This window comes from Barbatula barbatula, assembly GCF_947034865.1.
Source record: "Barbatula barbatula genome assembly, chromosome: 7".
Lineage (NCBI taxonomy): Eukaryota > Metazoa > Chordata > Actinopteri > Cypriniformes > Nemacheilidae > Barbatula > Barbatula barbatula.
Window position 1 is genome coordinate 25,415,315 of NC_136770.1, and position 11,439 is coordinate 25,426,753.

An 11,439-nucleotide genomic window follows, 5' to 3' on the forward strand; every position below is an offset into this window, starting at 1 on the left:
TGAATGTGTCGTCCATGTGTAGATCATGTCCCTGCACCTGCGCTACATCTCCTTCCTGTGGCAGATCGCTGACCTGGGCTGCACTTTAAACATGCCACTGCTGCGGGATGGAGCGCGAGTCCTTATGAAGCTCATGCCTCCAGGTAGCAGCGATGAAAAGACCTGACAGAAGACATGCAGTGACACGTGCTGAAATGTGCTGCTTGTGTTCACAGATAACACTACAGTGGAGAACCTTCGAGCGATATGTTTGGATCACGCCAAGCTGGGGGAGAACAGTCTTAGCCCAACACTTGATTCGCGCTTCTTCGGGCCGTCCCCTTCACAAGTGCTGTATCTCACTGAGGTACTGCTGTGAGACTGTGTGTTCGCATCTGCATCTGTATAGTCACTTATCTTCATTAGCCATCGCTTGAGTGAATAGCTTCAGTACTGTGCTAAATTTCCTCACAGTGCTTCTGTTTGTCGTGCACATTTCCGTTAGGTTGTGTATGCCCTGCTGATGCCAGCCAGTGGAACACTGGGAGATGATGCATGTGATTTCCAGTTCAACTTCCTGAAGAGTGGCGGCCTTCCTCTTGTGCTGGGCATGCTCACCAGAAACAACTCCTTCCCACGCAGATGTGGAGACGAGACGTGGCGCCTACCTGAACGCTCTCAAAATCGCCAACTCTTGCTCACCGCTATTGCATTCGGGCACGTGAAGGCTGTTGCGGAGGCCTGCCAACCTGTGGTGGAGGGCACCAACCCAGCGTCGCCGGTACCCTTCGTGATGATGATGCATTCTTTTTCAAATTCAGGGCCCGTATTCTTAAAGCTTCTAAGAAAGATCTCAGTTTAGCAGAAAAACTATTGTGTAGGAGTCTTAGCTTAAAAAGTGTCTCTTATTGGACCGGTCACAAGCATGACCCTGCACGACCTAATGTGTTGTGTCTTATTAACTCACTGTCATTCAATTCAATTTTAATTTACTATAAAGCGCTTTAACAATTGCATTGCATCAAAGCAAACCATCACCAAGAAAAACTTCTTAAGTCGAACCCTCAAAAACAATACAAATAATAATCAGTTAAACCTCAAAAGTAATGTGGACATTGTCATGCATTGCAACACATTTCTTCTCACTTTTTGTGTTTCGTTCTCCTCGCAACTTTTTTCTTTCCTAGAATCTGTTCTGTCGTTTAAGGGAAACTGTCACATTTCTAAGAATTTTCTTCGAATTAACTTCTTTAGATTTTTCATGAATATGGGCCCAGATCTTTAAGACTCGTGCTGATGTGACTCTGTGATTGTGTTGCAGATAAATCAGGCAAACCCATGATCAGGCTCTGGTGCTGCAGAACGCTCTCCAAAGCATTCCCAACCCCACCTCTGAATGCATGCTGAGGAACGTCGCCATCCGTCTGGCCCAGCAGATCTCCGATGAGGTGCTTGCTTTTAAAACGTTTACACCCGTCTGGAACACAGCGCTTAGATGCTGATTTTAATTTCTGTGTTGTCCAATGTGCCGCAGAATTTCTTTCAAGCCTCGAAGTACATCCCAGTTATCTGTGTGACTCGAGCCGTTCAGAAGATCGTTTGGGCTTCAGGCTGTGGAATGATCCACCTGGTGTTCAGCTCAAATGAAGAGATCAGCAAGGTCTACGAGAAGGTGCGCTGCAGAACTCACCGCTGCCCACAGCAGCTTGTTTCTGTCTTCCTTCACGCATTCTGTTGTTTTGCAGACGAATGCAGGGAATGGAGCCGGACGCTGAAGATGAGCAGGTGTGCTGTGAGGCGCTGGAGGTCATGACCATGTGTTTTGCTTTGCTCCCTACGGCCCTTGACACACTCGGCAAAGAGAAAGCCTGGCAGACGTTCATCATCGACCTTCTGCTGCACTGCCAGAGCAAGTGAGCATTGGGCCTCAGTCTGAATGAGGAGGGATTCGTTCACTTGGCTTATGCTGTGGTGTTTTCATTCAGAGCCGTGCGCCAGATGTCCCAGGAGCAGTTCTTCCTCATGGCCACTAGATGCTGCATGGGACACCGACCCCTTCTCTTCTTCATCACTCTACTCTTCACTGTTCTGGGAGTGAGTACACACTAGTGTCTGGAAGGATTGATTTCCTGCATTATCACACGCCGCTCATTTGTCGCTGTGGTTTCAGAGTACAGCCAAAGAAGAGCCAAACACGCCGGCGATTACTTCACCCTCTTACGCCACTTACTCAACTACGCGTACAACAGCAACATAAACTTCCCCAACGCCGAGGTGCTGCTCAACAACGAGATCGACTGGCTCAAGAGAATCAGGGTAAGTTCATCGCTCTCACTCCACAAGCATCTCTCAGCATTTCATTCTACCCTTTCAACTCTTCAGGATGAGGTGAAGAGGACGAGTGAGACGGGCGTCGAAGAGACCATTCTAGAGGGTCACCTGGGTGTCACCAAAGAGCTGCTGGCATTCCAAACCCCCGAGAAGAAATTCTACATTGGCTGTGAGAAGGGCGGCGCTTATCTCATTAAAGTGAGCCACTTTTAACGTGTATGTTCTGGCAGGACGTTTGTTTGGTCTGCCGCCAGCTTTACATCCTGTTTGTGTCTCTCACAGGAGCTGATCGATGATTTTATCTTCCCGGCATCTAACGTCTACCTGCAGTATGTAAAGAGTGGAGAGTTTCCCGTGGAACAGGCCATCCCTGTGTGCAACAGTCCTGCCTCCATAAACGCCGGCTTCGAGCTACTGGTCGCTCTCGCTGTTGGCTGCGTTCGCAACCTGAAACAGATCGTTGACACGCTCACGGACATGTATTACTTGGGCATGTGCTGTTTCTTTCTTTAGGAAAATAAAGTATATTGCTGGTGGCTTTAGATCTTGCGTGACAGCTAAATAAATGGTGTTTCTGTGTGATTCTCAGGTTGTGAGGCGCTAACAGAGTGGGAGTATTTACCTCCGGTGGGGCCACGGCCGACCAAAGGCTTTGTGGGTCTGAAGAACGCGGGAGCAACGTGCTACATGAATTCAGTCATACAGCAACTGTACATGATCCCACCCATCCGCAACGGCATCCTGGCCATCGAGGGAACAGGAAGTGACATCGACGATGACATGTCTGGAGACGAAAAGCAGGACAATGAGGTAAAAAACAAGCCTTGAGGTGAGTTTACTCATCCGAATCGCCATCATTCTCACGCGTGACGTGTGTTGTGCTGCAGAGTAACGTGGACTCAAGGGATGATGTGTTCAGTTATCATCAGCAGCTGGATGACAAGCCCTCTCTTAACAAGACTGAAGATCGTAAGGAGTACAACATCCAAGTGCTGCGGCATCTGCAGGTCATTTTCGGTCACCTGGCAGCGTCCCGTCTGCAGTACTATGTGCCCAGACGATTCTGGAAACAGTTCAGGTGATATCAAATGTAGAAATAATATCGTCATTATTGCCGTATAAGAATCACATTTGTTGTGTTGTGTTGTGTAAAGAAAATGCTTTCTCATATCTAGATGAATGTGCAAGGACCACATCTGTGCTGCCATCCAAAAATTAGAGCAACATCAGCTGCGTTTCTATCCAGTTGAATGTAAAGACAAATATATTCGCAGATTTGCAGTGTTTTTATGACGTGTTCAGAAAAACTGAATCATATTATGACGATTCAGGCGTTTGAATCACATGTCTCACACCTACATTTTGAAAGTTTGATTTATAAACGATATTTGAAAAATTCCATTGGTGGAAACCCGGTGATTCCTAACGCAACAAACTGTGACAAGAGATCTCTGTTTTTTACTTCCACTGCAGGTTATGGGGAGAGCCAGTGAATCTCAGAGAGCAGCACGATGCCCTGGAGTTCTTCAATTCTCTGGTGGACACTCTGGATGAGGCGTTGAAAGCCCTCGGCCATCCTAGCATGCTCAGCAGGATCTTGGGAGGCTCATTTGCCGATCAGAAGATCTGTCAGGGTTGTCCTCACAGGTAAGAGAAGTACTCTGTGTCTGTATTTCCCAGCTTGTTTCTTCTTGAGAGAACATTCATTTGTTTGTACGTCTTCTCGTAGGTATGAGTGCGAGGAGTCCTTCACAACATTAAATGTCGACATCAGGAACCACCAAAATCTCCTGGACTCTTTAGAACAGTATGTCAAAGGGGATTTACTGGAAGGAGCCAATGCTTACCACTGTGAGAAGTGTAACAAGAAGGTGGGACGTATGCACAAGATTTAACTGAAGTTGCTTGTAGTTGCCTGAAGTACCCAGTTGGTGACACTATGTTTGTCGTATCTTGCCATGCAGGTCGACACAGTGAAGCGTCTCCTCATCAAGAAACTCCCGCCGGTCTTGGCCATTCAGTTAAAGCGCTTCGATTACGATTGGGAGCGCGAGTGTGCCATTAAATTCAACGATTACTTTGAGTTCCCTCGTGAGCTGGACATGGAGCCCTATACGGTGGCAGGTGTGGCGAAGCTGGAGGGCGACGAGGTCCCGCTGGAGAGCCAGGTCATCCCTGAGAACTCTTCGAAGGAGTCCGAGCCAAACGGCAGCTCCTGTTACCGTCTGGTGGGTGTGCTGGTACACTCAGGACAGGCCAGCGGTGGACATTATTACTCTTACATCGTTCAGCGTCACAGCAGCACCAGCAACGGACTGAAAGACTGCTGGTATAAGTTTGACGACGGTGACGTTACAGAGTGTAAAATGGACGATGACGAGGAGATGAAAAACCAGTGCTTCGGTGGAGAATACATGGGTGAGGTGTTTGACCACATGATGAAGCGAATGTCCTACCGGCGGCAAAAACGGTGGTGGAACGCTTACATTCTGTTTTACGAGCGCTTGGACGCTGCAGGGGGCGACGGCGAGCTGTTGAAGTACATTTCCGAACTGACGCTAGTGCCCCGTCCCAACCAGCCTAAAATGCCCTCGGCCATCGAGGCCAGCGTTCGCAAACAGAACGTGCAATTCATGCACAGCCGCATGCAGTACAGCCTGGAGTATTTTCAGTTTGTTAAAAAGCTGCTGACATGTAACTGCGTCTACCTGAACCCTCCTCCAGGTGCGTTTAGTCTTTGGTATCTTGGGTAAGATGATGTTCAGATGGCAGAAGTAGTGAAATGCTCTGTTCTCCTGTGGATTCTTCTAGGTCAAGATCATCTTTTACCAGAAGCTGAAGAGATAGCCATGATAAGTATTCAGCTTGCTGCCAGGTTTCTCTTCAGCACAGGATTCCACACGAAGAAGGTCGTCCGAGGCCCTGCTAGTGACTGGTGAGGGCAGTCGGTTTGGACGCATTCTTCACATTTCTTTTCTTTTCTATAAAGGAAAACGGATGCCTGTGTGGGAATGTTACGTTGTCTGTCTGTGGCTTCTTTTCTACTTAAAATATCAGTCTTAACTTAAATGAGCCATCATAAAATGGAGTCTGCACTGATTCCCTTTTGCTCACAGGTACGATGCCTTGTGCGTCCTCCTGCGTCACAGTAAAAACGTCCGCAGCTGGTTCGCACACAATGTCCTGTTTGCCTTTCCCACGCGGTTCTCAGAGTACCTGCTCGAGTGCCCGAGTGCCGAGGTCCGCGGTGCTTTTGCCAAGCTCGTGGTTTTCATCGCACACTTTTCACTGCAAGATGGACCCTGTCCCGCCCCGGTCACAGCCCCAGGCTCATCCCCAAAGGTAACAGAGAAACTTGTGTTCCCCTTTTGTTTACCTAGGCAAACTGAAAGGCACAGTCTATGGTAAAGACGTGTAGAGGTGAATGAATATGTGACCTTTGTTCTGGTCAGCAGGCCTGTGACAGTGAAACCCTGAGCGATCATCTGTTACACGCAGAGCTGAACTTACTGAGGAGAGAAGTGTCAGAACACGGACGCCACCTTCAGCAGTACTTCAATCTCTTTGTCATGTACGCTAATCTGGGTATGAACTTGCGTTGCATTTTAATCCTGTTAGCTCTCTGTAGGTTTATTTCAAAGTCACGTTCTGCGATCCGTCTGTCTGTCGTAGGCTTGGCAGAGAAGACGCAGCTTTTGAAGTTGAGCGTGCCAGCCACGTTCATGCTGGTGGCGCTGGATGAAGGTCCTGGTCCTCCCATTAAATATCAGTACGCAGAGCTGGGTAAACTCTACGCGGTTGTGTCACAGCTGGTGCGCTGCTGCGATGTTTCTTCACGCATGCAGTCCTCCATTAATGGTGAGTCACAGTTGTGTTGCCATCTTCACTTGCTGCATGAAGCGAAGCCTGTGAATCTTCAGCTGCGATCTCGCTCTCACAGGTAACCCCCCACTGCCAAACCCGTGCGGTGACCCCAGCCTCACCGCTCCCATCATGCCGCTGCAGCAGCTAGTGGCCGAGATCCTGTTTGTGCGCACAAGCTACGTGAAGAAGATCATCGAGGACTGCAGTAACTCTGAGGAGACGGTAAAACTGCTGCGCTTCTGCTGCTGGGAGAATCCTCAATTCTCTTCCACAGTTCTCAGTGAACTGCTCTGGCAGGTTTGTGTCCTCAGTCGCTGATCACAGTGTCTCATGGTCCTGACTGACACTCACATTGAACGTTGTGTCTCTGCCAGGTGGCGTATTCCTACACGTACGAGTTGAGGCCTTACCTGGACCTGCTGCTTCAGATTCTTCTGATCGAGGACTCGTGGCAGACACACAGGTGACTTACAGAGCATCAGAACGTCAGCGTGCATATAAAAACCCAATCGCATCACCGTATCGTTGTCTGTACAGGATCCACAATGTTCTGAAGGGTATTCCTGATGACCGCGATGGGCTTTTCGACACCATCCAGCGCTCTAAAAACCATTATCAGAAACGGGCCTATCAGTGCATTAAGTGTATGGTGGCGCTTTTCACCAACTGCTCTGTGGCGTATCAGATCTTACAGGTGAGCGGGACTGTCCGTCTTTCGTCTACATTCACGTTGTTATTCATTTAGCTGTGACGCTTCAATACAAAACAAAATATGTGCATACCTGCTGGAGATTACAATAGTGACATCATGGGCTGGTGTCCGCAAAGGTTAGGGTTTGTGCTAGTTAGTGGATGCACATTTTTCAAAGCTAGACAGAGATGACAGCAAACTACTGGAAATAGTGACGACGGACGACCACATTCATGTTGTTTAGATGTTGACCCTTCAGATGACAAAGCTTCTCTTCATCCTCTGCGGGTGATTATGATTAAATATGATTATATAGAAATATTCTTTGTGTAATTACGTTTTTAAAGCCACTATATGGAATAATTTTGAAATATCTAAAACTCCCTTTCACAGTGTGATATATTTCATGCAGTTGTGCACTTACATGATCCCAAATGTTCCCAAGAATGTGTAAATCCAGAGAAATTCCTATTTAAACTAAAGTCCCGTCTCTTGTCTCTCTTGTGTTTGTCTCATATCAGTGACGTAATATCCGCTGTTCCTCACGACCCTCAGTTTCCGCTTGCAGTAACTACGGCAACACACAAATGCAGAAGAGATTATACAGCATCTGTTGTTCTGTTATTATAGATCACGATTACTCTTTGCGACTAAAGGAAACACAAACAAGCGTAAATGTAGTTGACTTTATTATCGACGACTGTATGACTGTTTTAAACACGTTAAACTGTGAAGCATTACGCTACCAAATCAACTGACAAAGTCCAACATCATTCTCACAGGCTAATGTAGCTTTACATTCCACGTTTCTTGCGAACGAATTCATTATGATTACATCAAATATAATTCATTCATTACCTCGTCCGTGAACATGATGGGTGATCTCCATACGCCTCTGGATGGTGAAAACCACATGTCCCATAATTCCACTCTCCTACATAATGTCATTTAGCTTCGACTTTTGTTGTTGTTTCGAAAGTGGGCCATCTAGCGCTCCAAATGTACATATTGTGTTATTAACTGACAGCAGTACAAAAGTGTTTGTTAACTTTTTTATACAAACATTGGATTCTGATTACAAACTACATTTTACACTGCTGATGCTGTTAAAGCAACCTCAGACAATTCATGATACCCTCACACTTTCTGTTATTCTGTGAAGTTCTTAAGAGCGTGGTCATATGTTGTTACGGTTGCACTGCAGAGTAACGGTGATCTGAAGAGGAAGTGGACGTGGGCAGTGGAATGGCTGGGTGATGAGTTGGAGAGGAGGCCGTACACTGGGAATCCTCAATACAGCTACAACAACTGGTCTCCTCCAGTGCAGAGCAATGAGACATCTAACGGATATTTCCTAGAACGCTCTCAAAGTGCCCGCATGACTTTAGCCAAGGCCTGTGAACTCTGTCCTGAAGAGGTGAGCCAGTAAATCTCAAGTCTAAGAAAATATGCAAATGTGTAATGATTTGTCTTTCAATTAAAACGCGAACATGTTTTATTTTTGTTCAGGAGCCAGATGATCAAGAAGCACCTGATGATCACGACGCTTCGCCCCCTGAAGACACCACCCTGTACCCTCACTCGTCCGGGACGCAGTATCAGCAGGTAACGGAGGACTTGGATTGGCTAAAACTAACGATGCACATCTCGAAGAGTGTGCACATTTAAGGCTCATTCACGCCAAGCCTCAAAACTCGACGCTGAGAATGACGGTGTTGCAGACGTCTCTTGTTTTCTGTCATGTTACGTTTCACATCTTGATACTCATTCTTTCTACAGCCTAATAATCACCCTCACGGGCAGCCCTACACCGGCCCGGCCGCCCAGCATATGAATAACCCCCAGCAGTCCCCTCAGAGGCCTCCAGAGAGCTGGGAGGGAACGGAAGAGACGGCCCCTGTCCAGACAAAAGAGTAGCACTCAGCACACCCCTTTTTCTCCTTCAAGGACTGCTGCATGACGAGACACCTGCCAGACCCTAGGAACGCAGAAATCTCTTTCTTAACAAACATGATCTCATCCAACTTTCTTATCTACATCTGTTCCTTTCACAACAACACGGTGCGGATTTGTATCTCAACGCTGTCGGCACCTCACACACATTCGCACATTTATGCAGCCTATGTCCAACTCTTCATTGTTAACAGTCACCATAGTTGTAAATCTTCAGGAATGGTGATGGTGTATATAGTGTGCATAGCTCCGGACTGTGGGACCTCCAAACACCCCCCTCTCCTCATGTCCACTGCGATCTTTCAGCTGTTTGTGCTCGACGTGACCACATCATCGTCTTTGTACAGGAATGTGTGACTGTTGTGCTCTTTCGTGCAGATGACTTTGATCTGTTGGGTGAATATTGTGAACCGGCTGACCAATGTTTCGTCCCCCCAAATTCAGTTGTTCATTTTATTAGTTTGAGATCATCGCTGCAGCGCTGCTCATCCGTTGACTTCATCAAGCTCGTATACGGGCATTTTAAACGGACTGGAAAGTGTTTCTCATAGCTCTTATTGAATGGAAGTGCAGTTGGCCTAATTCCGAAGCCCCTCCCACTTACTCTGTCCCCATCCAATCAACATGAAGCCACGGTCACTGTTCTGGATCCAATTTACAGCCCATATTGTCCTGGATGTATAGCATGTAGGGCTCGTTCTCATTTGTCTACCACACCATGAGATGAGCTATACCGTTATTATTTGTTGCTGTTTTTCTTGATGGAGGTTATTTTGTTGACATTGAAATGAAAGATTCTTTGAAGGAAAGAGAGTTGTATTCTTTTTGAAAAGATATTTACTCTACAGAGTTTTGTGAGCCCTGTGTTTTTGCAGACTGTTGTTTACGGTAAAGGTGTGAGGGCAGATTTTGGAGTGATTTACACGTGTCAAGGTTTCTATTTTTCTTAATTTTTTGCAGTCGTATAATAACAAAAGCATTGCACCACTAGATCAATAAAAGCTACATTGAAATGCAAGCTTCACGTTTGATGCATTCTGGGGAGGTAAGCATTGTGTAAATACCTAATGCACGCAAAACATACAGACGTGATTTACAGAGATACACTCGCGCTTGTTTCCTGATGGATTTCATTCAGTAGATGACACCGCACTGAACGTTGCCTGAAAACGTTTGCCAGAGCCCTGCAGCCGTCCGATAACATGACTGAATGAGCCTCAGCAGGTGCCTCTGATAATGATATGAACCCATCTTAACAAGTACTGCACATCATCAGTCTCTCAGTCCATCTTCTGCCTCCTCATTCCATCATTTTGCTTTTTTGTACATGTCTCCATATTTGCCTTCTGATTTTGTTTGAATTCTTCAAAAGCTCTTTATGACACATGCAATGGATAATATTCCATGAATCTGCCTTCGAGCACTGTACAAACCCAGCACACTGTCAAATTATACTTTAAAGGAAATAAAATAAATGCTATTTCAATCATTTGTCGGTCTCCAGTACACTGAATGAAATGCATCACGTTTTTGACTGTTCACTTTTGAGCAGTACACCAGTTTTGACTTGAAACGGATATTTTGTTTCGTTTCAGTGAGATGGTCATTATTCACTGCATGTCCTATAGAAAGTCACCACCTGGATTTAACTCTGCGCATAGGTAAGAGCCTCCCATTGGATTGGAGGTCAGGTTCAGCAACGTTATGAGCCCTAAGAATGAGGTCAGCTGACTACCTGAATATACTGAATGACCAGGTTATTCCATCAATGGGTTCTTTCTTCCCTGATGGCACAGGCGTATCGATGACAATGGCAGGATTCATCAGGCTTACATTGTGAAAGAGTGGTTCAGAGAGCACGAGACACCATTTTCACACATGGATTGAACCCCATTGAGAATGTTTGGGATGTGCACTTTGCAAAGCGGAAGGTCGTTTCCGTCATCAATACAAGATCTAGGCGAAACATTAAAGGTTAACTCCCTCTAGTTGTTCCAACGTTCATGTATTAATGTCTTTGTTGGGTTGAACACAAGGAGAGATATTTAGGAATAATGTTAGAAACCAACAGTTCTGAAGCACCATTGACTGCCATAGTAGGAAAACTTTAAATGGAGGTCAAATGTGCCCCAGAACTGATTGTTTTCCTTCATTCCTCAGAATACCTTTTGTGTCCAACAGAACCAAAACATTACTAAACATTAGTTCCTACTGTGGCAGTCAGTGGTGCTTCAGAACTGTTGGTTTCCAACATTATTCCTAAATATCTCTCGTTGTGTTCAACCCAACAAAGACACTAATACATGATGTTTGGAACAACTAGATGTTGAGTAACTCAAGACAGGAAGTGGCCCTTTAAATCAACATCACAGAAGCTTATCGAGGCGAGCGCTTGACGTCATGAAAGCTAAAGTCGTGTGATCGGTTTCTTTCATATGATCTGGAACTTCATACCTTCCCACACTCTTTCTAACCATGGTAATATACATTTTCTTCTTAGTTGTAATTATAATATTGATAAAGTACCAGTGAAACTTTCAGAATTTCATCGCCAGGCCTTTTTATCATGGTCATTGATTTTCAAGCATAACTTTTCACCACATAAGTATTATATATGGAAC

At 45.9% G+C, this 11,439-nt stretch overlaps 1 pseudogene across 1 annotated transcript in view; it reads left to right on the top strand.

The window, feature by feature from the left end:
- The window catches only part of LOC306896801 (ubiquitin carboxyl-terminal hydrolase 9X-like), a 17,105-nt pseudogene extending 6,796 nt beyond the window's left edge, over positions 1-10,309 (top strand). Inside the window, exons 16-40 of the transcript XR_013788359.1 lie at positions 23-143; positions 216-346; positions 485-760; positions 1,301-1,427; positions 1,514-1,651; positions 1,725-1,892; positions 1,965-2,073; positions 2,150-2,295; positions 2,362-2,508; positions 2,593-2,800; positions 2,900-3,120; positions 3,198-3,388; positions 3,784-3,957; positions 4,040-4,181; positions 4,275-5,034; positions 5,122-5,245; positions 5,427-5,652; positions 5,766-5,895; positions 5,983-6,168; positions 6,251-6,471; positions 6,549-6,637; positions 6,712-6,868; positions 8,070-8,282; positions 8,375-8,470; positions 8,645-10,309. The product of XR_013788359.1 is annotated as a ubiquitin carboxyl-terminal hydrolase 9X-like (transcript). The remainder of the gene's footprint in view (positions 1-22; positions 144-215; positions 347-484; positions 761-1,300; positions 1,428-1,513; positions 1,652-1,724; positions 1,893-1,964; positions 2,074-2,149; positions 2,296-2,361; positions 2,509-2,592; positions 2,801-2,899; positions 3,121-3,197; positions 3,389-3,783; positions 3,958-4,039; positions 4,182-4,274; positions 5,035-5,121; positions 5,246-5,426; positions 5,653-5,765; positions 5,896-5,982; positions 6,169-6,250; positions 6,472-6,548; positions 6,638-6,711; positions 6,869-8,069; positions 8,283-8,374; positions 8,471-8,644) is intronic.
- Positions 10,310-11,439: the final 1,130 nt, after the last annotated feature.